Here is a 24805-nt window from a genome sequence, read left to right as displayed (position 1 = left end):
GTGCACTCTGTGTTCCGTCTGCTCTGTGAAACTAGCCCCCAACCTTGCATTAAAACACTATCCATCGGTGATTTCTCAGTTGGACGGTTGTGCCCTCTGTGTGTCCTCTGCTGGGTAAGCTAGCCCCCACCCTTGCATTAAAACACTATCCGTCTGTGAATTCTCAGTTTGACGGTCATGCACTCTGTGTGTCATCTGGTGGGTTAAACTTGCCCCCACTCTTGCATGAAAACACTATCCTTTGGAGAATTCTCAATTGGACGGTCATGCAATCCGTGTGTCGTCTTGTGGGTGAAACTAACCCCCAACCTTGCAATAAAACACTAACCGTCGGTTAATTCTCAGTTTGACGTTCATGCACTCTATGTATCATCTGGTGGGTGAAACTTGCCCCCACCATTTCATTAAAAAACACTTACCTTCTGAGAATTCTCAATTGGACGGTCGTGTACTCTGTGTGTCGTCTGGTGGGTGAAACTAGCCCCCATTCATGCATGAAAACACTCAGCGTCGGAGAAACACTATCCGTCAGAGAATTCTCACTTGGATGGTCGTGCACCCTGTGTGTCATCTGGTGAGTGAAACTTACCCACACTCTTGCATGAAAACACTATCCGCCGGAGAATTCTCAATTGGACTGTCGTGCACTCTGTGTGTCGTCTTTTGGGTGAAACTAGCCCCCACCATTTCATTAAAAAACACTTACCTTCCGAGGATTGTCAATTGGACGGTCTGTTACTCTGTGTGTCGTCTGGTGGGTTAAACTAGCCCCCACTCTTGCATGAAAACACTATCCGCCGGAGAATTCTCAGTCGGACAGTCGTGCACTCTGTGTGTCGTCTGGTGGGTGAAACTAGCCCCCACCCTTGCATGAAAACACTCACCGTCAGAGAAACACTATCCGTCAGAGAATTCTCAGTTGGACGGTCGTGCACCCTGTGTGTCATCTGGTGAGTGAAACTTACCCACACTCTTGCATGAAAACACTATCCGCCGGAGAATTCTCAATTGGACTGTCGTGCACTCTGTGTGTCGTCTTTTGGGTGAAACTAGCCTACACCATTTCATTAAAAAACACTTACCTTCCGAGGTTTGTCAATTGGACGGTCTGTTACTCTGTGTGTCGTCTTTTGGGTGAAACTAAGCCCCATTCTTGCATGAAAACACTCACTTTCCGAGAAACACTATCCGTCAGAGAATTCTCAGTTGGAAGGTCGTGCACCCTGTGTGTCGTCTGGTGGGTGATACTAGCCCCCATTCTTGCATGAAAACCCTAACCGTCGGAGAAACACTATCCATCGGAGAATTCTCACCTGGACGGTCGTGCACTCTGTGTGTCGTCTGGTGGGTGAAACTAGCCCCCACCCTTGCATTAAAACACTATCCTTCGGTGAATTCTCAGTTTGACGGTCATGCACTCTGTGTGTCATCTGTTGGGTTAAACTTGCCCCCACCCTTTCATTAAAAAACACTCAGCGTCTGAGAATTCTCAATTGGACGGTCGTGCACTCTGTGTGTCGTCTTGTGGGTGAAACTAGCCCCTAACCTTGCATTAAAACACTATCCGTCGGTGAATTCTCAGTTTGACGTCGTGCACTCTGTGTGTCGTCTTTTGGGTGAAACTAGCCCCCACCATTTCATTAAAAAACACTTACCTTCTAATGATTGTCAATTGGACGGTCGTTTACTCTGTGTGTCGTCTGGTGGGTGAAACTAGCCCCCATTCATGCATTGAAACACTATCCATCAGTGATTTCTCAGTTAGGCTGTCGTGCACTCTGTGTGTCGTCTGGCGGGTGAAACTAGCCCCCACTCTTGCATGAAAACATTATCCTTCAGAGAATTCTCAATTCAACGTTCGTGCACTCTGTGTGTCGTCTAGTGGGTGAAACTAACCTCCACTCTTGCATTAAAACACTCAGCGTCGGAGAAATCTCAATTGGATGGTCGTGCACTATGTGTGTCGTCTGGTGGGTGAAACTAGCCCCCAACATTGCATTAAAACACTATCTGTCGGTGATGTCTCAGTTGGATGGTCGTGCACCCTGTGTGTCGTCCGATGGGTGAAACTAGCCCCCACCCTTGCATGAAAACACTCACCCTTGGAGAAATCTCAATTGGACGGTCATGCACTATGTGTGTCGTCTGGTGGGTGAAACTAGCCCCCAACATTGCATTAAAACACTATCTGTTGGTGGTGTCTCAGTTGGATGGTCGTGCACCCTGTGTGTTGTCTGTTGGGTGAAACTAGCCCCCACTCTTGCATGAAAACACTATCCGCCGGAGAATTCTCAGTCGGACAGTCGTGCACTCTGTGTGTCGTCTGGTGGGTGAAACTAGCCCCCACCCTTGCATGAAAACACTCACCGTCAGAGAAACACTATCCGTCAGAGAATTCTCAGTTGGACGGTCGTGCACCCTGTGTGTCATCTGGTGAGTGAAACTTACCCACACTCTTGCATGAAAACACTATCCGCCGGAGAATTCTCAATTGGACTGTCGTGCACTCTGTGTGTCGTCTTTTGGGTGAAACTAGCCTACACCATTTCATTAAAAAACACTTACCTTCCGAGGATTGTCAATTGGACGGTTTGTTACTCTGTGTGTCGTCTTTTGGGTGAAACTAAGCCCCATTCATGCATGAAAACACTCGCTTTCTGAGAAACACTATCTGTCAGAGAATTCTCAGTTGGATGGTCGTGCACCCTGTGTGTCCTCTGGTGGGTCAAACTAGCCCCCACTCTTGCATGAAAACACTATCCGCCGGAGAATTCTCAGTCGGACAGTCGTGCACTCTGTGTGTCGTCTGGTGGGTGAAACTAGCCCCCACCCTTGCATGAAAACACTCACCGTCAGAGAAACACTATCCGTCAGAGAATTCTCAGTTGGACGGTCGTGCACCCTGTGTGTCATCTGGTGAGTGAAACTTACCCACACTCTTGCATGAAAACACTATCAGCCGGAGAATTCTCAATTGGACTGTCGTGCACTCTGTGTGTCGTCTTTTGGGTGAAACTAGCCCCCACCATTTCATTAAAAAACACTTACCTTCCGAGGATTGTCAATTGGACGGTCTGTTACTCTGTGTGTCGTCTGGTGGGTTAAACTAGCCCCCACTCTTGCATGAAAACACTATCCGCCGGAGAATTCTCAGTCGGACAGTCGTGCACTCTGTGTGTCGTCTGGTGGGTGAAACTAGCCCCCACCCTTGCATGAAAACACTCACCGTCAGAGAAACACTATCCGTCAGAGAATTCTCAGTTGGACGGTCGTGCACCCTGTGTGTCATTTGGTGAGTGAAACTTACCCACACTCTTGCATGAAAACACTATCAGCCGGAGAATTCTCAATTGGACTGTCGTGCACTCTGTGTGTCGTCTTTTGGGTGAAACTAGCCCCCACCATTTCATTAAAAAACACTTACCTTCCGAGGATTGTCAATTGGACGGTCTGTTACTCTGTGTGTCGTCTGGTGGGTTAAACTAGCCCCCACTCTTGCATGAAAACACTATCCGCCGGAGAATTCTCAGTCGGACAGTCGTGCACTCTGTGTGTCGTCTGGTGGGTGAAACTAGCCCCCACCCTTGCATGAAAACACTCACCGTCAGAGAAACACTATCCGTCAGAGAATTCTCAGTTGGACGGTCGTGCACCCTGTGTGTCATTTGGTGAGTGAAACTTACCCACACTCTTGCATGAAAACACTATCAGCCGGAGAATTCTCAATTGGACTGTCGTGCACTCTGTGTGTCGTCTTTTGGGTGAAACTAGCCCCCACCATTTCATTAAAAAACACTTACCTTCCGAGGATTGTCAATTGGACGGTCTGTTACTCTGTGTGTCGTCTGGTGGGTTAAACTAGCCCCCACTCTTGCATGAAAACACTATCCGCCGGAGAATTCTCAATTGGACTGTCGTGCACTCTGTGTGTCGTCTTTTGGGTGAAACTAGCCTACACCATTTCATTAAAAAACACTTACCTTCCGAGGATTGTCAATTGGACGGTCTGTTACTCTGTGTGTCGTCTTTTGGGTGAAACTAAGCCCCATTCTTGCATGAAAACACTCACTTTCCGAGAAACACTATCCGTCAGAGAATTCTCAGTTGGAAGGTCGTGCACCCTGTGTGTCGTCTGGTGGGTGATACTAGCCCCCATTCTTGCATGAAAACCCTAACCGTCGGAGAAACACTATCCATCGGAGAATTCTCACCTGGACGGTCGTGCACTCTGTGTGTCGTCTTGTGGGTGAAACTAGCCCCTAACCTTGCATTAAAACACTATCCTTCGGTGAATTCTAGGTTTGACGTCGTGCACTCTGTGTGTCGTCTTTTGGTTGAAACTAGGCCCCATTCATGCATGAAAACACTCGCTTTCTGAGAAACACTATCTGTCAGAGAATTCTCAGTTGGATGGTCGTGCACCCTGTGTGTCCTCTGGTGGGTCAAACTAGCCCCCACTCTTGCATGAAAACACTCAGCGTTGGAGAAACGCTATCCGTCAGAGAATTCTCAGTTTGACGGTCGTGCACTCTGTGTGTCGTCTGGTGGGTGAAACTAGCCCCCACCCTTGCATGAAAACACTCACCGTCAGAGAAAAACTATCCGTCAGAGAATTCTCAGTTGGACGGTCGTGCACCCTGTGTGTCATCTGGTGAGTGAAACTTACCCCCACTCTTGCATGAAAACACTATCCGCCGGAGAATTCTCAATTGGACTGTCGTGCACTCTGTGTGTCGTCTTTTGGGTGAAACTAGCCCCCACCATTTCATTAAAAAACACTTACCTTCTAATGATTGTCAATTGGACGGTCGTTTACTCTGTGTGTCGTCTGGTGGGTGAAACTAGCCCCCATTCATGCATTGAAACACTATCCATCAGTGATTTCTCAGTTAGGCTGTCGTGCACTCTGTGTGTCGTCTGGCGGGTGAAACTAGCCCCCACTCTTGCATGAAAACATTATCCTTCAGAGAATTCTCAATTCAACGTTCGTGCACTCTGTGTGTCGTCTAGTGGGTGAAACTAACCTCCACTCTTGCATTAAAACACTCAGCGTCGGAGAAATCTCAATTGGATGGTCGTGCACTATGTGTGTCGTCTGGTGGGTGAAACTAGCCCCCAACATTGCATTAAAACACTATCTGTCGGTGATGTCTCAGTTGGATGGTCGTGCACCCTGTGTGTCGTCCGATGGGTGAAACTAGCCCCCACCCTTGCATGAAAACACTCACCCTTGGAGAAATCTCAATTGGACGGTCATGCACTATGTGTGTCGTCTGGTGGGTGAAACTAGCCCCCAACATTGCATTAAAACACTATCTGTTGGTGGTGTCTCAGTTGGATGGTCGTGCACCCTGTGTGTTGTCTGTTGGGTGAAACTAGCCCCCACTCTTGCATGAAAACACTCACCCTTGGAGAAACACTATCCATTGGAGTATTCTCCTTTGGACGGACGTGCACTCTGTGTTCCGTCTGGTCGGTAAAACTAGCCCCCAACCTTGCATTAAAACACTATCCATCAGTGATTTCTCAGTTGGACGGTTGTGCACTCTGTGTGTCGTCTGCTGGTTGATACTAGCCTCCACCCTTGCATTATAACACTATCCGTCTGAGAATTCTCAGTTTGACGGTCGTGCATTCTGTGTGTCATCTGGTGGGTTAAACTTGCCCCCCCCCCCCCCTTCATTAAAAAACATTCACCGTCATAGAATTCTCAATTGGACGGTCGTGCACTCTGTGTTTTGTCTGGTCGGTAAAACTAGCCCCCAACCTTGCATTAAAACACTATCCAATGTCGATTTCTTAGTTTGACAGTCCTGCACTCTGTGTGTTGTCTGGTGGGTGAAACTAGCCCCCATTCTTGCATGAAAACCCTAACCGTTGGAGAAGCACTATCCATCGGTGAATTCTCATTTTGACGGTCATGCACTCTGTGTGTCATCTGATGGGTTAAACTTGCCCCCACCCTTTCATATATAAACACTGACCGTCTGAGAATTCTCAATTGGACGGTCGTGCACTCTTTGTGTCGTCTGGTGGGTGAAACTAGCCCCCACCTTTGCATAAAAACGGTATCCTTTGGAGAATTCTCTATTGGACAGTCGTGCACTCTGTGTGTCGTCTTGTGGGTCAAACTATCCCCCAACCTTGCATTAAAACACTATCCGTAGGTGAATTCTCAGTTTGACGGTCGTACACTCTGTGTGTCGTCTTTTGGGTGAAACTAGGCCCCATTCATGCATGAAAACACTCACTTTCCCGAGAAACGCTATCTGTCAGAGAACTCTCAGTTGGACAGTCGTGCACTCTGTGTGTCATCTGGTGGGTGAAACCTGCCCGCACTCTTGCATGAAAACACTATCCTTTGGAGAATTCTCAATTGGACGGTCGTGCACTCCGTGTGTCGTCTTGTGGGTGAAACTAACCCCAAACCTTGCAATAAAACACTAACCGTCGGTTAATTCTCAGTTTGACGTTCATGCACTCTATGTATCATCTGGTGGGTGAAACTTGCCCCCACCATTTCATTAAAAAACACTTACCTTCTGAGAATTCTCAATTGGACGGTCATGTACTCTGTGTGTCGTCTGGTGGGTGAAACTAGCCCCCATTCATGCATGAAAACACTCAGCGTCGGAGAAACACTATTCGTCAGAGAATTCTCACTTGGATGGTCGTGCACCCTGTGTGTCGTCTGGTGGGTCAAACTAGCCCCCAGTCTTGCATGAAAACACTCAGCGTCGGAGAAACGCTATCTGTCAGAGAATTCTCAGTTGGACAGTCGTGCACTCTGTGTGTCGTCTGGTGGGTGAAACTAGCCCCCACCCTTGCATGAAAACACTCACCGTCAGAGAAACACTATCCGTCAGAGAATTCTCAGTTGGACGGTCGTGCACCCTGTGTGTCATCTGGTGAATGAAACTTACCCCCACTCTTGCATGAAAACACTATCCGCCGGAGAATTCTCAATTGGACTGTCGTGCACTCTGTGTGTCGTCTTTTGGGTGAAACTAGCCCCCACCATTTCATTGAAAAACACTTACCTTCCGAGGATTGTCAATTGGACGGTCTGTTACTCTGTGTGTCGTCTGGTGGGTGAAACTAGCCCCCATTCATGCATGAAAACACTCAGCGTCGGAAAAACACTATCCGTCAGAGAATTCTCAGTTGGATGGTCGTGCACCCTGTGCGTCGTCTTTTGGGTGAAACTAAGCCCCATTCTTGCATGAAAACACTCACTTTCCGAGAAACACTATCCGTCAGAGAATTCTCAGTTGTAAGGTCGTGCACCCTGTGTGTCGTCTGGTGGGTGATACTAGCCCCCATTCTTGCATGAAAACCCTAACCGTCGGAGAAACACTATCCATCGGAGAATTCGCACCTGGACGGTCGTGCACTCTGTGTGTCGTCTGGTGGGTGAAACTAGCCCCCACCCTTGCATTCAAACACTATTCTTCGGTGAATTCTCAGTTTGACGGTCATGCACTCTGTGTGTCATCTGGTGGGTTAAACTTGCCCCCACCCTTTCATTAAAAAACACTCAGCGTCTGAGAATTCTCAATTGGACGGTCGTGCACTCTGTGTGTCGTCTTGTGGGTGAAACTAGCCCCCAACCTTGCATTAAAACACTATCCGTCGGTGAATTCTCAGTTTGACCTCGTGCACTCTATGTGTCGTCTTTTGGTTGAAACTAGGCCCCATTCATGCATGAAAACACTCGCTTTCTGAGAAACACTATCTGTCAGAGAATTCTCAGTTGGATGGTTGTGCACCCAGTGTGTCGTCTGGTGGGTCAAACTAGCCCCCACCATTTCATTAAAAAACACTTACCTTCCGAGGATTGTCATTTGGACGGTCTGTTACTCTGTGTGTCGTCTGGTGGGTGAAACTAGCCCCCATTCATGCATGAAAACACTCAGCGTCGGAAAAACACTATCCGTCAGAGAATTCTCAGTTGGATGGTCGTGCACCCTGTGTGTCGTCTTTTGGGTGAAACTAAGCCCCATTCTTGCATGAAAACACTCACTTTCCGAGAAACACTATCCGTCAGAGAATTCTCAGTTGGAAGGTCGTGCACCCTGTGTGTCGTCTGGTGGGTGATACTAGCCCCCATTCTTGCATGAAAACCCTAACCGTCGGAGAAACACTATCCATCGGAGAATTCGCACCTGGACGGTCGTGCACTCTGTGTGTCGTCTGGTGGGTGAAACTAGCCCCCACCCTTGCATTAAAACACTATCCTTCGGTGAATTCTCAGTTTGACGGTCATGCACTCTGTGTGTCATCTGGTGGGTTAAACTTGCCCCCACCCTTTCATTAAAAAACACTCAGCGTCTGAGAATTCTCAATTGGACGGTCGTGCACTCTGTGTGTCGTCTTGTGGGTGAAACTAGCCCCCAACCTTGCATTAAAACTCTATCCGTCGGTGAATTCTCAGTTTGACGTCGTGCACTCTGTATGTCGTCTTTTGGTTGAAACTAGGCCCCATTCATGCATGAAAACACTCGCTTTCTGAGAAACACTATCTGTCAGAGAATTCTCAGTTGGATGGTCGTGCACCCAGTGTGTCGTCTGGTGGGTCAAACTAGCCCCCACTCTTGCATGAAAACACTCAGCGTTGGAGAAACGCTATCCGTCAGAGAATTCTCAGTTTGACGATCGTGCACTCTGTGTGTCGTCTGGTGGGTGAAACTAGCCCCCACCCTTGCATGAAAACACTCACCGTCAGAGAAACACTATCCGTCAGAGAATTCTCAGTTGGACGATCGTGCACCCTGTGTGTCATCTGGTGAGTGAAACTTATCCCCACTCTTGCATGAAAACACTATCCGCCGGAGAATTCTCAATTGGACTGTCGTGCACTCTGTGTGTCGTCTTTTGGGTGAAACTAGCCCCCACCATTTCATTAAAAAACACTTACCTTCTGAGGATTGTCAATTGGACGGTCGTTTACTCTGTGTGTCGTCTGGTGGGTGAAACTAGCCCCCATTCATGCATTGAAACACTATCCATCAGTGATTTCTCAGTTTGACGGTCGTGCACTCTGTGTGTCGTCTGGCGGGTGAAACTAGCCCCCACTCTTGCATTAAAACACTATCCAATGTCGATTTCTTAGTTTGACGGTCCTGCACTCTGTGTGTTGTCTGGTGGGTGAAACTAGCCCCCATTCTTGCATGAAAACCCTAACCGTCGGAGAAGCACTATCCATCGGTGATTTCTCAGTTTGACGGTCGTGCACTCTGTGTGTCGTCTGGCGGGTGAAACTAGCCCCCACTCTTGCATTAAAACACTATCCAATGTCGATTTCTTAGTTTGACGGTCATGCACTCTGTGTGTCATCTGGTGGGTTAAACTTGCCCCCACCCTTTCATAAATAAACACTGACCGTCTGAGAATTCTCAATTCGACGGTCGTGCACTCTGTGTGTCGTCTGGTGGGTGAAACTAGCCCCCACCTTTGCATAAAAACGGTATCCTTTGGAGAATTCTCTATTGGACAGTCGTGCACTCTGTGTGTCGTCTTGTGGGTGAAACTATCCCCCAACCTTGCATTAAAACACTATCCGTCGGTGAATTCTCAGTTTGACGGTCGTGCACTCTGTGTGTCGTCTTTTGGGTGAAACTAGGCCCCATTCATGCATGAAAACACTCACTTTCCGAGAAACGCTATCTGTCAGAGAATTCTCTATTGGACAGTCGTGCACTCTGTGTGTCGTCTGGCGGGTGAAACTAGCCCCCACTCTTGCATTAAAACACTATCCAATGTCGATTTCTTAGTTTGACGGTCATGCACTCTGTGTGTCATCTGGTGGGTTAAACTTGCCCCCACCCTTTCATAAATAAACACTGACCGTCTGAGAATTCTCAATTCGACGGTCGTGCACTCTGTGTGTCGTCTGGTGGGTGAAACTAGCCCCCACCTTTGCATAAAAACGGTATCCTTTGGAGAATTCTCTATTGGACAGTCGTGCACTCTGTGTGTCGTCTTGTGGGTGAAACTATCCCCCAACCTTGCATTAAAACACTATCCGTCGGTGAATTCTCAGTTTGACGGTCGTGCACTCTGTGTGTCGTCTTTTGGGTGAAACTAGGCCCCATTCATGCATGAAAACACTCACTTTCCGAGAAACGCTATCTGTCAGAGAATTCTCAGTTGGACAGTCGTGCACTCTGTGTGTCGTCTGGTGGGTGAAACTTACCCCCACTCTTGCATGAAAACACTATCCTTTGGAGAATTCTCAATTGGACGGTCGTGCACTCCGTGTGTCGTCTTGTGGGTGAAACTAACCCCCAACCTTGCAATAAAACACTAACCGTCGGTTAATTCTCAGTTTGATGTTCATGCACTCTATGTATCATCTGGTGGGTGAAACTTGCCCCCACCATTTCATTAAAAAACACTTACCTTCTGAGAATTCTCAATTGGACGGTCGTGTACTCTGTGTGTCGTCTGGTGGGTGAAACTAGCCCCCATTCAGGCATGAAAACACTCAGCGTCGGAGAAACACTATCCGTCAGAGAATTCTCACTTGGATGGTCGTGCACCCTGTGTGTCGTCTGGTGGGTCAAACTAGCCCCCACTCTTGCATGAAAACACTCAGCGTCGGATAAACGCTATCTGTCAGAGAATTCTCAGTTGGACAGTCGTGCACTCTGTGTGTCGTCTGGTGGGTGAAACTAGCCCCCACCCTTGCATGAAAACACTCACCGTCAGAGAAACACTATCCGTCAGAGAATTCTCAGTTGGACGGTCGTGCACCCTGTGTGTCATCTGGTGAGTGAAACTTACCCCCACTCTTGCATGAAAACACTATCCGCAGGAGAATTCTCAATTGGACTGTCGTTCACTCTGTGTGTCGTCTTTTGGGTGAAACTAGGCCCCATTCATGCATGAAAACACTCGCTTTCTGAGAAACACTATCTGTCAGAGAATTCTCAGTTGGATGGTCGTGCACCCTGTGTGTCGTCTGGTGGGTCAAACTAGCCCCCACTCTTGCATGAAAACACTCAGCGTTGGAGAAACGCTATCCGTCAGAGAATTCTCAGTTTGACGGTCGTGCACTATGTGTGTCGTCTGGTGGGTGAAACTAGCCCCCAACATTGCATTAAAACACTTTCTGTCGGTGATGTCTCAGTTGGATGGTCGTGCACCCTGTGTGTTGTCTGGTGGGTGAAACTAGCCCCCACTCTTGCATGAAAACACTCACCCTTGGAGAAACACTATCCATTGGAGAATTCTCCTTTGGACGGTCGTGCACTTTGTGTTCCGTCTGGTCGGTAAAACTAGCCCCCAACCTTGCATTAAAACACTATCCATCGGTGATTTCTCAGTTGGTAGGTTGTGCACTCTGTGTGTCGTCTGCTGGGTGAAACTAGCCCCCACCCTTGCATTAAAACACTATCCGTCTGTGAATTCTCAGTTTGACGGTCACGACTCTGTGTGTCATTTGGTGGACGAAACTAGCCCCCACTCTTGCTTTTAAACACTCACTGTCGGAGAAACACTATCCGTCAGAGAATCCTCAGTTGGACGGTCGTGCACTCTTTGTGTCATCTGGTGGGTGAAACTTACCCCCATTCTTGCATGAAAACACTATCCTTTGGATAATTCTCAGTTGGATGGTCGTGCACTCTGTGTGTCGTCTTGTGGGTGAAACTAACCCCCAACCTTGCATTAAAACACTCAGCGTCGGAGAAACGCTATCTGTCAGAGAATTCTCAGTTGGACAGTCCGTGTGTCGTCTGGTGGGTTAAACTATCCCCCATTCTTGCATGAAAACCCTCACCGTCGGAGAAACACTATCCATCGGAGACTTCTCAGCTGGACGTTCGTGCACTCTGTGTGTCATCTGGTGGGTTAAACTTGCCCCCACCCTTTCATTAAAAAACACTCACCGTCTGAGAATTCTCAATTGGACAGTCATGCACTCTGTGTGTCGTCTGGTCGGTAAAACTAGCCCCCAACCTTGCATTGAAACACTATCCATCAGTGATTTCTCAGTTTGACGGTCGTGCACTCTGTGTGTCGTATGGTGGGTGTAACTAAACCCCACTCTTGCATGAAAACACTCACCGTTGGAGAAACACTATCTGTCAGAGAATTTATAGTTAGACTGTCGTGCACTCTGTGTGTCGTCTGGCGGGTGAAACTAGCCCCCACTCTTGCATGAAAACATTATCCTTCAGAGAATTCTCAATTCAACGTTCGTGCACTCTGTGTGTCGTCTTGTGGGTGAAAGTAACCTCCACTCTTGCATGAAAACACTCAGCGTCGGAAAAAATCTCAATTGGATGGTCGTGCACTATGTGTGTCGTCTGGTGGGTGAAACTAGCCCCCAACATTGCATTAAAACACTATCTGTCGGTGATGTCTCAGTTGGATGGTCGTGCACCCTATGTGTCGTCCGGTGGGTGAAACTAGCCCCCACTCTTGCATTAAAACACTCACCCTTGGAGAAATCTCAATTGGACGGTCATGCACTATGTGTGTCGTCTGGTGGGTGAAACTAGCCCCCAACATTACATTAAAACACTATCTGTTGGTGATATCTCAGTTGGATGGTCGTGCACCCTGTGTGTTGTCTGGTGGGTGAAACTAGCCCCCACTCTTGCATTAAAACACTCACCCTTGGAGAAACACTATCCATTGGAGTATTCTCCTTTGGACGGACGTGCACTCTGTGTTCCGTCTGGTCGGTAAAACTAGCCCCCAACCTTGCATTAAAACACTATCCATCGGTGATTCCTCAGTTGGACGGTTGTGCACTCTGTGTGTCGTCTGCTGGGTGAAACTAGCCTCCACCCTTGCATTAAAACACTATCCGTCTGTGAATTCTCAGTTTGACGGTCATGCATTCTGTGTGTCATCTGGTGGGTTAAACTTGCCCCCCCCCCCCCCCCCCCTTCATTAAAAAACATTCACCGTCTGAGAATTCTCAATTGGACGGTCGTGCACTCTGTGTGTCGTCTGGTCGGTAAAACTAGCCCCCAACCTGGCATTAAAACAATATCCATGGGTGATTTCTCAATTTGATTGTCGTGCACTCTGTGTGTGGTTTGGTGGGTGAAACTAGCCCCCACTCTTGCTTTTAAACACTCACTGTCGGAGAAACACTATCCGTCAGAGAATCCTCAGTTGGACGGTCGTGCACTCTTTGTGTCATCTGGTGGGTGAAACTTACCCCCATTCTTGCATGAAAACACTATCCTTTGGATAATTCTCAGTTGAATGGTCGTACACTCTGTGTGTCGTCTTGTGGGTGAAACTAACCCCCAACCTTGCATTAAAACACTCAGCGTCGGAGAAACGCTATCTGTCAGAGAATTCTCAGTTGGACAGTCCGTGTGTCGTCTGGTGGGTGAAACTATCCCCCATTCTTGCATGAAAACCCTCACCGTCGGAGAAACACTATCCATCGGAGACTTCTCAGCTGGACGGTCGTGCACTCTGTGTGTCATCTGGTGGGTTAAACTTGCCCCCACCCTTTCATTAAAAAACACTCACCGTCTGAGAATTCTCAATTGGACAGTCATGCACTCTGTGTGTCGTCTGGTCGGTAAAACTAGCCCCCAACCTTGCATTGAAACACTATCCATCAGTGATTTCTCAGTTTGACAGTCGTGCACTCTGTGTGTCGTATGGTGGGTGTAACTAAACCCCACTCTTGCATGAAAACACTCACCGTTGGAGAAACACTATCTGTCAGAGAATTCATAGTTAGACTGTCGTGCACTCTGTGTGTCGTCTGGCGGGTGAAACTAGCCCCCACTCTTGCATGAAAACATTATCCTTCAGAGAATTCTCAATTCAACGTTCGTGCTCTCTGTGTGTCGTATGGTGGGTGTAACTAAACCCCACTCTTGCATGAAAACACTCACCGTTGGAGAAACACTATCTGTCAGAGAATTCATAGTTAGACTGTCGTGCACTCTGTGTGTCGTCTGGCGGGTGAAACTAGCCCCCACTCTTGCATGAAAACATTATCCTTCAGAGAATTCTCAATTCAACGTTCGTGCTCTCTGTGTGTCGTCTTGTGGGTGAAACTAACCTCCACTCTTGCATGAAAACACTCAGCGTCGGAGAAATCTCAATTGGATGGTCGTGGACTATGTGTGTCGTCTGGTGGGTGAAACTAGCCCCCAACATTGCATTAAAACACTATCTGTCGGTGATGTCTCAGTTGGATGGTCGTGCACCCTGTGTGTCGTCCGGTGGGTGAAACTAGCCCCCACTCTTGCATGAAAACACTCACCCTTGGAGAAATCTCAATTGGACGGTCATGCACTATGTGTGTCGTCTGGTGGGTGAAACTAGCCCCCAACATCACATTAAAACACCATCTGTTGGTGATGTCTCAGTTGGATGGTCGTGCACCCTGTGTGTTGTCTGGTGGGTGAAACTAGCCCCCACTCTTGCATGAAAACACTCACCCTTGGAGAAACACTATCCATTGGAGTATTCTCCTTTGGACGGACGTGCACTCTGTGTTCCGTCTGGTCGGTAAAACTAGCCCCCAACCTTGCATTAAAACACTATCCATCGGTGATTTCTCAGTTGGACGGTTGTGCACTCTGTGTGTCGTCTGCTGGGTGAAACTAGCCTCCACCCTTGCATTAAAACACTATCCGTCTGTGAATTCTCAGTTTGACGGTCATGCACTCCGTGTGTCGTCTTGTGGGTGAAACTAACCCCCAACCTTGCAATAAAACACTAACTGTCGGTTAATTCTCAGTTTGACGTTCATGCACTCTATGTGTCATCTGGTGGGTGAAACTTGCCCCCACCATTTCATTAAAAAACACTTACCTTCTGAGAATTCTCAATTGGACGGTCGTGTACTCTGTGTGTCGTCTGGTGGGTGAAACTAGCCCCCATTCATGCATGAAAACACTCAGCGTCGGAGAAACTCTATCCGTCAGAGAATTCTCACTTGGATGTTCGTGCACCCTGTGTGTCGTCTGGTGGGTCAAACTAGCCCCCCTCTTGCATGAAAACACTCAGCGTCGGAGAAACGCTATCTGTCAGAGAATTCTCAGTTGGACAGTCGTGCACTCTGTGTGTCGTCTGGTGGGTGAAACTAGCCCCCACCCTTGCATGAAAACACTCACCGTCAGAGAAACACTATCCGTCAGAGAATTCTCAGTTGGACGGTCGTGCACCCTGTGTGTCAACTGGTGAGTGAAACTTACCCCCACTCTTGCATGAAAACACTATACGCCGGAGAATTCTCAATTGGACTGTCGTGCACTCTGTGTGTCGTCTTTTGGGTGAAACTAGCCCCCACCATTTAATTGAAAAACACTTACCTTCCGAGGATTGTTAATTGGACGGTCGTGTACTCTGTGTGTCGTCTGGTGGGTGAAACTAGCGCCCATTCATGCATGAAAACACTCAGCGTCGGAAAAACACTATCCGTCAGAGAATTCGCAGTTGGATGGTCGTGCACCCTGTGTGTCGTCTTTTGGGTGAAACTAAGCCCCATTCTTGCATGAAAACACTCACTTTCCGAGAAACACTATCCGTCAGAGAATTCTCAGTTGGAAGGTCGTGCACCCTGTGTGTCGTCTGGTGGGTGAAACTAGCCCCCATTCTTGCATGAAAACCCTAACCGTCGGAGAAACACTATCCATCGGAGATTATCACCTGGACGGTCGTGCACTCTGTGTGTCGTCTGGTGGGTGAAACTAGCCCCCACCCTTGCATTAAAACACTTTCCTTCGGTGAATTCTCAGTTTGACGGTCATGCACTCTGTGTGTCATCTGGTGGGTTAAACTTTCCCCCACCCTTTCATTAAAAAACACTCAGCGTCTGAGACTTCTCAACTGGACGGTCGTGCACTCTGTGTGTCGTCTTGTGGGTGAAACTAGCCCCCAACCTTGCATTAAAACACTATCCGTCGGTGAATTCTCAGTTTGACGTCGTGCACTCTGTGTGTCGTCTTTTGGTTGAAACTAGGCCCCATTCATGCATGAAAACACTCGCTTTCCGAGAAACACTATCTGTCAGAGAATTCTCAGTTGGATGGTCGTGCACCCTGTGTGTCGTCTGGTGGGTCAAACTAGCCCCCACTCTTGCCTGAAAACACTCAGCGTTGGAGAAACGCTATCCGTCAGAGAATTCTCAGTTTGACGGTCGTGCACTATGTGTGTCGTCTGGTGGGTGAAACTAGCCCCCAACATTGCATTAAAACACTATCCATCGGTGATTTCTCAGTTGGACGGTTGTGCACTCTGTGTGTCGTCTGCTGGGTGAAACTAGCCCTCACCCTTGCATTAAAACACTATCCGTCTGTGAATTCTCAGTTTGACGGTCATGCACTCTGTGTGTCATCTGGTGGGTTAAACCCCCCCCCCCCCCCCCCCTTTCATTAAAAAACACTCACCGTCTAAGAATTCTCAATTGGACGGTCATGCACTCTGTGTGTCGTCTGGTCGGTAAAACTAGCCCCCAACCTGGCATTAAAACACTATCCACGGGTGATTTCTCAGTTTGATGGTCGTGCACTCTGTGTGTCGTCTTGTTGGTGAAACTAACCCCCACTCTTGCATTTAAACACTCACTGTCGGAGAAACACTATCCGTCAGAGAATCCTCAGTTGGACGGTCGTGCACTCTTTGTGTCATCTGGTGGGTGAAACTTACCCCCATTCTTGCATGAAACCACTATCCTTTGGATAATTCTCAGTTGGATGGTCGTGCACTCTGTGTGTCGTCTTCTGGGTGAAACTAACCCCCAACATTGCATTAAAACACTACCTGTCTGTGATGTCTCAGTTGGACGGTTGTGCACTCTGTGTGTCGTCTGCTGGGTGAAACTAGCCCCCACCCTTGCATTAAAACACTATCCGTTGGTCAATTCTCAGTTTGACGGTCATGCACCATGTGTGTCATCTGGTGGGTTCAACTTGCCCCTACCCTTTCATTAAAAAACACTCAGCGTCTGAGAATTCTCAATTGGACGGTCGTGCACTCTGTGTGTCGTCTGGTGGGTGAAACTAGCCCCCACCTTTGCATAAAAACAGTATCCTTTGGAGAATTCTCTATTGGACAGTCGTGCACTCTGTGTGTCGTCTCGTGGGTGAAACTAGCCCCCAACCTTGCATTAAAACACTATCCGTCGTTGAATTCTCAGTTGGATGGTCGTGCACCCTGTGTGTTGTCTGGTGGGTGAAACTAGCCCCCACTCTTGCATTAAAACACTCACTCTTGGAGAAATCTCAATTGGACGGTCATGCACTATGTGTGTCGTCTGGTGGGTGGAACTAGCCCCCAACATTGCATTAAAACACTATCCGTTGGTGATGTCTCAGTTGGATGGTCGTGCACCCTGTGTGTTGTCTGGTGGGTGAAACTAGCCCCCACTCTTGCATGAAAACACTCACCCTTGGAGAAACACTATCCATTGGAGAATTCTCCATTGGACGGTCGTGCACTCTGTGTTCCGTCTGGTCGGTAAAACTAGCCCCCAACCTTGCATTAAAACACTATCCATCGGTGATTTCTCAGTTGGACGGTTGTGCACTCTAGTGTCGTCTGCTGGGTGAAACTAACCCCCACCCTCGCATTAAAACACTATCCGTCTGTGAATTCTCAGTTTGAAGGTCATGCACTCTGTGTGTCATCTGGTGGGTTAAACTTGCCCCCCCCCCCCCCCCCCCCCGTTTTTATTAAAAAACACTCACCGTCTGGGAATTCTCAATTGGACGGTCGTGCACTCTGTGTGTCGTCTGGTCGGTAAAACTAGCCCCCAACCTGGCATTAAAACAATATCCATGGGTGATTTCTCAGTTTGATGGTCGTGCACTCTGTGTGTCGTTTGGTGGGTGAAACTAGCCCCCACTCTTGCATTTAAACACTCACCGTCGGAGAAACACTATCCGTCAGAGAATTCTCAGTTGGACGGTCGTGCACTCTGTGTGTCATCTGGTGGGTGAAACTTACCCCCACTCTTGCATGAAAACACTATCCTTTGGAGAATTCTCAATTGGACGGTCGTGCACTCTGTGTGTCGTCTTGTGGGTGAAACTAACACCCAACCTTGCATTAAAACACTAACCCTCGGTGAATTCTCAGTTTGACGGTCATGCACTCTATGTGTCATCTGGTGGGTGAAACTTGCCCCCACCTTTTCATTAAAAAACACTTACCTTCCGAGAATTCTCAATTGGACGGTCGTGTACTCTGTGTGTCGTCTGGTGGGTGAAACTAGCCCCCATTCATGCATGAAAACACTCAGCGTCGGAGAAACACTATCCATCAGAGAATTCTCAGTTGGATGGTCGTGCACCCAAACTTACCCTTACTCTTGCATGAAAACACTATCCGTCAGAGAACTCTCAATTGGACGGTACTGCACTCTGTGTGTTGTCTGGTGGGTTAAACTACACCCCACCCTTGCATGAAAACACTATCCTTCGGAGAATACTCAATTGGACAGTCGAGCACTCTGTGTGTCGTCTGCTTGGTGAAACTGGACCCCAACCTTGCATTAAAACACTATCTGTCGGTGAATTCTCAGTTTGACGGTCTTGCACTCTGTGTGTCTTCTGGTGGGTGAAACTAGCCCCCAGCCTTGCATTAAAATACACTCAATGTCGGAGAATTCTCAGTTGGATGGTCGTGCACTCTGTGTGTCATCTGGTGGGTGAAACTATCCCCCATTCTTGCATGAAAACACTCACCGTCAGAGAATTCTTATTTGGACGGTCGTGCACTCTGTGTATTTTCTGGTGGGTGAAACTAGCCCCCACCCTTGCATGAAAACACTATCCTTCGTTAAATTCTCAATTGGACGGTCGTGCACTCTGTGTGTCCTCTTGTGGGTGAAACTAGCCCCCAATCTTACATTAAAACACTAATCGTCGGTGAATTCTCAGTTTGACGGTCGTAAACTCTGTTTGTCGTCTGGTCGGTGAAACTAGCCCCCATCCTTGCATTTAAACACTCATCGTCAAAGAAACTCTATCCGTCGGAGAACTCTCAGTTGAACGGCCGTGCACTCTGTGTATTGTCTGGTGCGTGAAACTAACCCCAACTCTTGCATTAAAACAATGACCGTGGGAGAAACTATCTGTCGGAGAATTCTCAGTTGGATGGTCGTGCACTCTGTACGTCATCTATTGGGTGAAACTTGCCCCCACCCTTTCATTAAAAAACACTCATCGTCTGAGAAGTCTATATTGGACGGTCGTGCACTCTGTGTATCGTCTGGCGGGTGAACCTAGCCCCCATTCTTGCATGAAAACACTCAGCATCGGAGAAACATTATCCGTCAGAGAATTCTCAGTTGGATGGTCATGCACCCTGTGTGTCGTCTGGTGGGTCAAACTAGCCCCCACTCTTGCATGAAAACACTCACCCTTGGAGAAACACTATCCATTGGAGAATTCTCAGTTGGACGGTTGTGCACTCTGTGTGTCGTCTGGCTGGTAAAACTGGCCCCCAACCTTGAATTAAAACACTATCCTTCGAAGAATTCTTAATTGGACAGTCGTGTACTCTGTGTGTCTTCTGGTGGGTGAAACTAGCCCCAAACCTTGCATGAAAACACTATCCTTCGGATAATTCTCAATTGGACAGTCTTGCACTCTGTGTGTCGTCTGGTGGGTGGAACTAGCCCACACTCTTGCATTAAAAAACTCACCTTCGGAGAAACACTTTCCGTCGGAAAATTCTCAGTTTGACTATCGTGCACTCTATGTGTCATCTGGTGGGTGAAACTTACCCCCACTCTTGCATGAAAACACTATCCGTCAGAGAATTCTCAATTGGACGGTCCTACACTCTGAGTGTCGTCTGGTGGGTGAAACTAGCCCCCACTCTTGCATGAAAACACTATCCTTCGGATAATTCTTAATTCGACGGTCGTGTACTCTGTGTGTCGTCTGCTGGGTGAAATTAGCCCCCAACCTTGCATTAAAACACTAATCGTCAGTGATTTCTCAGTTTAACGGTCGTACACTCTGTGTGTCGTCTGGTGTGTGAAACTAGCCCCCACCCTTGCATGTAAACACTCTCCGTCAGAGAAACACTGTCCGTCGGAGAATTCTCAGTTGGACAGTCGTGCACTCTGTGTATTGACTGGTGCATGAAACTAGCCCCCTCTCTTGCATGAAAACACTCACAGTCGAAAAAACACTATCCGTTGGAGAATTCTCAGTTGGATGGTCGTGCACTCTGTTCGTCATCTGGTGGGTGAAACTTAACCCCACTCTTGCATGAAAACACTATCCATCAGAGAATTCTCAATTGGATGGTCATGCACTCTGTGAGTCGTCTGGAGGGTGAAAATTAGCCCCCACCCTTGTATGAAAACACTATCAATCGAAGAATTCTCAATTGGACAGTCGTGCACTCTGTGTGTTGTCTGGTGGATGAAACTAGCCCCCAACCTTGCATTAAAACACTATCCGTCTGTGAATTCTCAGTTTGACGGTCGTGCACTCTGTGTGTCGTCTGGTTGGTGAAACTAGCCCCCACTCTTGCATGAAAACACTCACCGTCGGAGAAACAATATCCATAGGTGAATTCTCAGTTTGACGGTCATGCACCCTGTGTATAATCTGGTGTGTTAAACTTGCCCCCACCCTTTCATTAAAACACACTCACAGTCTGAGAATTCTCAATTGGACGGTTGTGCACTCTGTGTGTCGTCTGGTAGGTCAAACTAGCCCCCATTCTTGCATGAAAACACTCACCCTTGGAGAAACACTATCCATTGGAGAATTCTCAGTTTGGCGGTTGTGCCCTCTGTGTGTCATCTGGTGGGCGAAACTAGTTCCATTCTTGCATGAAATCACTCACCTTCTGATAAACACTATCCGTCTGAGAATTCTCAATTGGAAGGTTGTGCACTCTGTGTGTCGTCTGTTGGGTGAAACTAGCCCCCACCCTTGCATGAAAACACTCACTGTCGGAGAATTCTCAATTGGACGGTCTTGCAGCCTGTGTGTCGTCTGGTCGGTAAAACTAGCCCCTAACCTTGCATTAAAACACTATCCGTCAGTGAACTCTCAGTTTGACAGTCATGCACTCTGTGTGTCGTCTGGTGGGTGAAACTAGCCCTAATGCTTGCATGAAAATACTCACCGTCGGAGAAACACTATCGGTCGGAGAATTCTCAGTGTGACGGTCGTGCACTCTGTGTATTTCCTGGTGGGTTAAACTAGCCCCCAACCTTGCATGAAAACACTATCTTTCGGAAAATTCTCAATTGGACAGTCGTGCACTCTGTGAATCGTCTTGTGGGTGAAACTAGCCCCCAACCTTGCATTAAAACGCTATCCGTCGGTGAATTCTCAGTTTGACGGTCATGCACTCTGTTTGTCATCTAGTGGGTGAATCAAGCCCCCACACTTTCATTAAAAAACACTCACCGTCTGGGAAGTCTCAATTGGACGGTCGTGCACTCTGTGTATCGTCTGGCGGGTGAAACTAGCCCCCATTCTTGCATGAAAACACTCAGAGTCGGAGAAACATTATCCGTCAGAGAATTCTCAGTTGGATGGTCTTGCACCCTGTGTGTCGTCTGGTGGGTCAAACTAGCCCCCACTCTTGAATGAAAACACTCACCCTTGGAGAAACACTATCCATTGGAGAATTCTCAGTTGGACGGCCGTGCACTCTGTGTGTCGTCTGGTCGGTAAAACCGGCCCCCAACCTTGAATTAAAACACTATCCTTCGAAGAATTCTTAATTGGACAGTTGTGTACTCTGTGTGTCTTCTGGTGGGTGAAACTGTGGAAGAAAATGTGATTGAGAAAGTGAATAACAGGCCGAGGTCACTGTGTACTGGGGACAGAGGCCTGATAATCACACATTCTGTTTAGAAAACAATTGAACTGTATTTGGGCATGATGACGTCTGGACACCAAGTAGGCGCCACTGATTGTAAATGTACTGAGTGTGTATTGGGAAGATCCAACGGGGCGTGTCGGTGTTGCCAGCTTGGTTAAGACGGGAAGTTCTGTTAAGAGACACTTGTAATTTTGGTATGGTGAATCTCGGAACTCTGTGATGAGTGTATCAAACCTTGATTCAATAAATTCTGCTTGATTGCTGTGAGACCTCTCTGCTGACTCCTTCTTGTAGACCTTTCTATTTTTATAATACATTGTTCTACCATAAATTGGTGACCCCGGACGTTCGATCGGTTTGGACCTGCTCGCTGGGACGACGGCTGAGCTCACCATTGCAGGGGCTGTGCAGAAGGCGCCAAAAAGGTAGGAACTTTTTTCCTATCTCGCACAGTTGTATGCCTGTTGAGGCTCAGCCTCGACTCAGGGTAGCGTTTTTGAGGTGCATTCCAAGTTGAACAGGCTGAGTCAGCTGGGAGGCCTCTGGCTGTCTTGTATGTTCCTGCAGGAAAGCTGCTGTAATTCTTTAGAATTGGCTATAATATAACAAGAATTTGAAACATTGGACTGTGTCAGCAGCTGTGATAAAAAATAAAAAGAAGGCAAAAGGGAAAAGAACAGTGGCCAGAAAAAGTGTGAAATAGTGCGTGGATGACCGATCATTGTGATTGTGATTTATAGGGGGAGTGGATGAGTGTTTCAATAAAAAACCGGACAGAATTTTTGGTATTGGCTCAAGAGGATATTTCCGAAGAGTTTGGAAATATAATATGGAGATGCGTGCGCTTTAGAGTCTGTCTATATAGGTCACACGCACATGCTGACCCGCTACCGCTACGGGCTGATCACCGTGGTACTACAGAGTCAATTAAATCATTTATATATACGTGAAAGGAAATTCACTAAGAAACTGAGCAGGATCTGTTTGAGCACTGTAATATAAAGATATGAACACACACACACACAGCAAACAGTAAAAAGTGTCTCAAACGATCTAGTGAAAGGCTCACAAATAAAGTAATTCAGTCGGTAAGGAACACATTGCTTATGAAAACTCCCATAGAAACATATAAACTCATATAAACATTGCATGTATGATAAAGCACCAGTTAATAAGGGAAAGTTAACATCGCAAATAAATAAATAAATTATCGATTAATAAAATCTATATATAGATCTGTAAAAAAAATATCTATAATCTATAAATATATATGTAAATCCATAAACTGGATTCCAGAGAATCTTTGAACGGGTTAATCACTCACTGACTCTTTTTCAACAAGGATGTTCGTGTGTGAGTGAGATGTGTTTTGACTGAGCGTGGAGTATTGAGATACTGCATGTGTGCTGAGAAACTGCTATCTGCAGGTTGAGCAGCTGGCTTTCATGGTTCCAAATAGAAAGGTTAATGTGGCTTAGCTGTGATCAGAGGAAAAACAGCTAAATAGAATTGTGTGAGCACATACTGTGAATTAAATAAATTAGGTTTGCAAGAGTTGTCGTTTTTAGGTTTGCAATAATTGTCATTTTTAGGTTTGCAATAATTGTCATTTTTAGGTTTGCAAGCATTATCATTTTTAGGTTGTTTTTTTTTTGCGAGAATCGTCATTTTCAGGTTTTGCGAGCATTGTCATTTTTAGGTTTGCAAGAATTGTCATTTTTAGGTTTGCAAGCGTTGTCATTTTTAGGTTTTGCGAGCATTGTCATTTTGAGGTTTTGCGAGCGTTGTCATTTTTAGGTTGTGGCACGGTTGTATTTCAGAAGTTGGGTGTGGCTATAAAGGCCAATCGCCATTTTGAAAGAGTGGCGCAGAAGAAAATCGGAAAGAGGTGTGGTTGTGTTATCAATCGCCATTTTGTGAGTTGTGGAGCAGTTGAAATTTAGAAGTTAGGCGTGGCTTGGAGGGCCGCCATTTTAAACCTGATCGCCATTTTGAATCAAACGGTTGTGCAATTTCAATTCTTGGTTCTTTTTTTTTTGCCAGGAGTGGTTTGTCAGACTGCCAGACAGGAGGGGGGTGTAACTGATAGCACCAACTGAGAGGACATAGCAGTTAGCTATAGGCCCAAATAGCATAGCTACCTGGAAGGCTAATCTAAGCATGTAAAATTGATTACAGCTATTACCATAGCCTAGCTTAGCATAACTAGCATAGCTAAGGCTAAGCTAATTAGCATTGACCTAAAAACCCAGCATATTGAATTAGACTTTGGGTATAGCCATAGATTAGCTTAGCATAACTAGCATAGCTAAGGCTAAGCTAATTAGCATTGAGCTAAAAACTAGCACATTAAATTAAACCTTGGGTGTAGCCATAGTTTAGCTTAGCATAACTAGCATAGCTAAGGTAAAGCTAATTAGCATTGAGCTAAAAAAATAGCATATCAAATTAGACTTTGGGTATTTCAATATCCTAGCTTAGCATAACCAATATAGCATAACCAATAAGCTAAGGCTAAACTAGCTAGCAATAAAGCTAAAGAATTAACGGTTCAATTGATTTAAAAAATCACTAAAAACAAGCTTAGCATAACCAAGTTAAACTAGGCCTAGACTTACCACCAGTAAAACATAGAAATAGCATTCACTTCTGCAAAAGTGCTATCAAATATTAGCATCGCCATAATAAACAGCAACACAACAATGACTGCACGGCCAATTGAGATAATGGGGGCCAAATACCCAGAATACACTAAGGATATCCCAAGATTTTCAAAGAAATGGGCAAAGCGCACGGGAAAAATGCCTGCACCGTGGCCGAAGGAGGGTACATTTGATGTGGGAGCCTGCGAGGACATGGAAGGGCAAATAAAAACCTACAAACAAAAAGATGGGACTACAAAAAGGAAGGCGAAAAGAGAGCTTGAATTAAAGGTTTTGAGTTTGTTCAGGACAGAAGGTGAAAGATACAGAGAAAAATTCAGAGAGAACGTGATAAATCAAAGTCAAATGAA

This window comes from Echiichthys vipera (assembly GCF_963691815.1).
Source record: "Echiichthys vipera genome assembly, chromosome: Y".
Taxonomy (NCBI): Eukaryota; Metazoa; Chordata; class Actinopteri; order Perciformes; family Trachinidae; genus Echiichthys; species Echiichthys vipera.
This window is presented reverse-complemented; position numbering follows the sequence as displayed.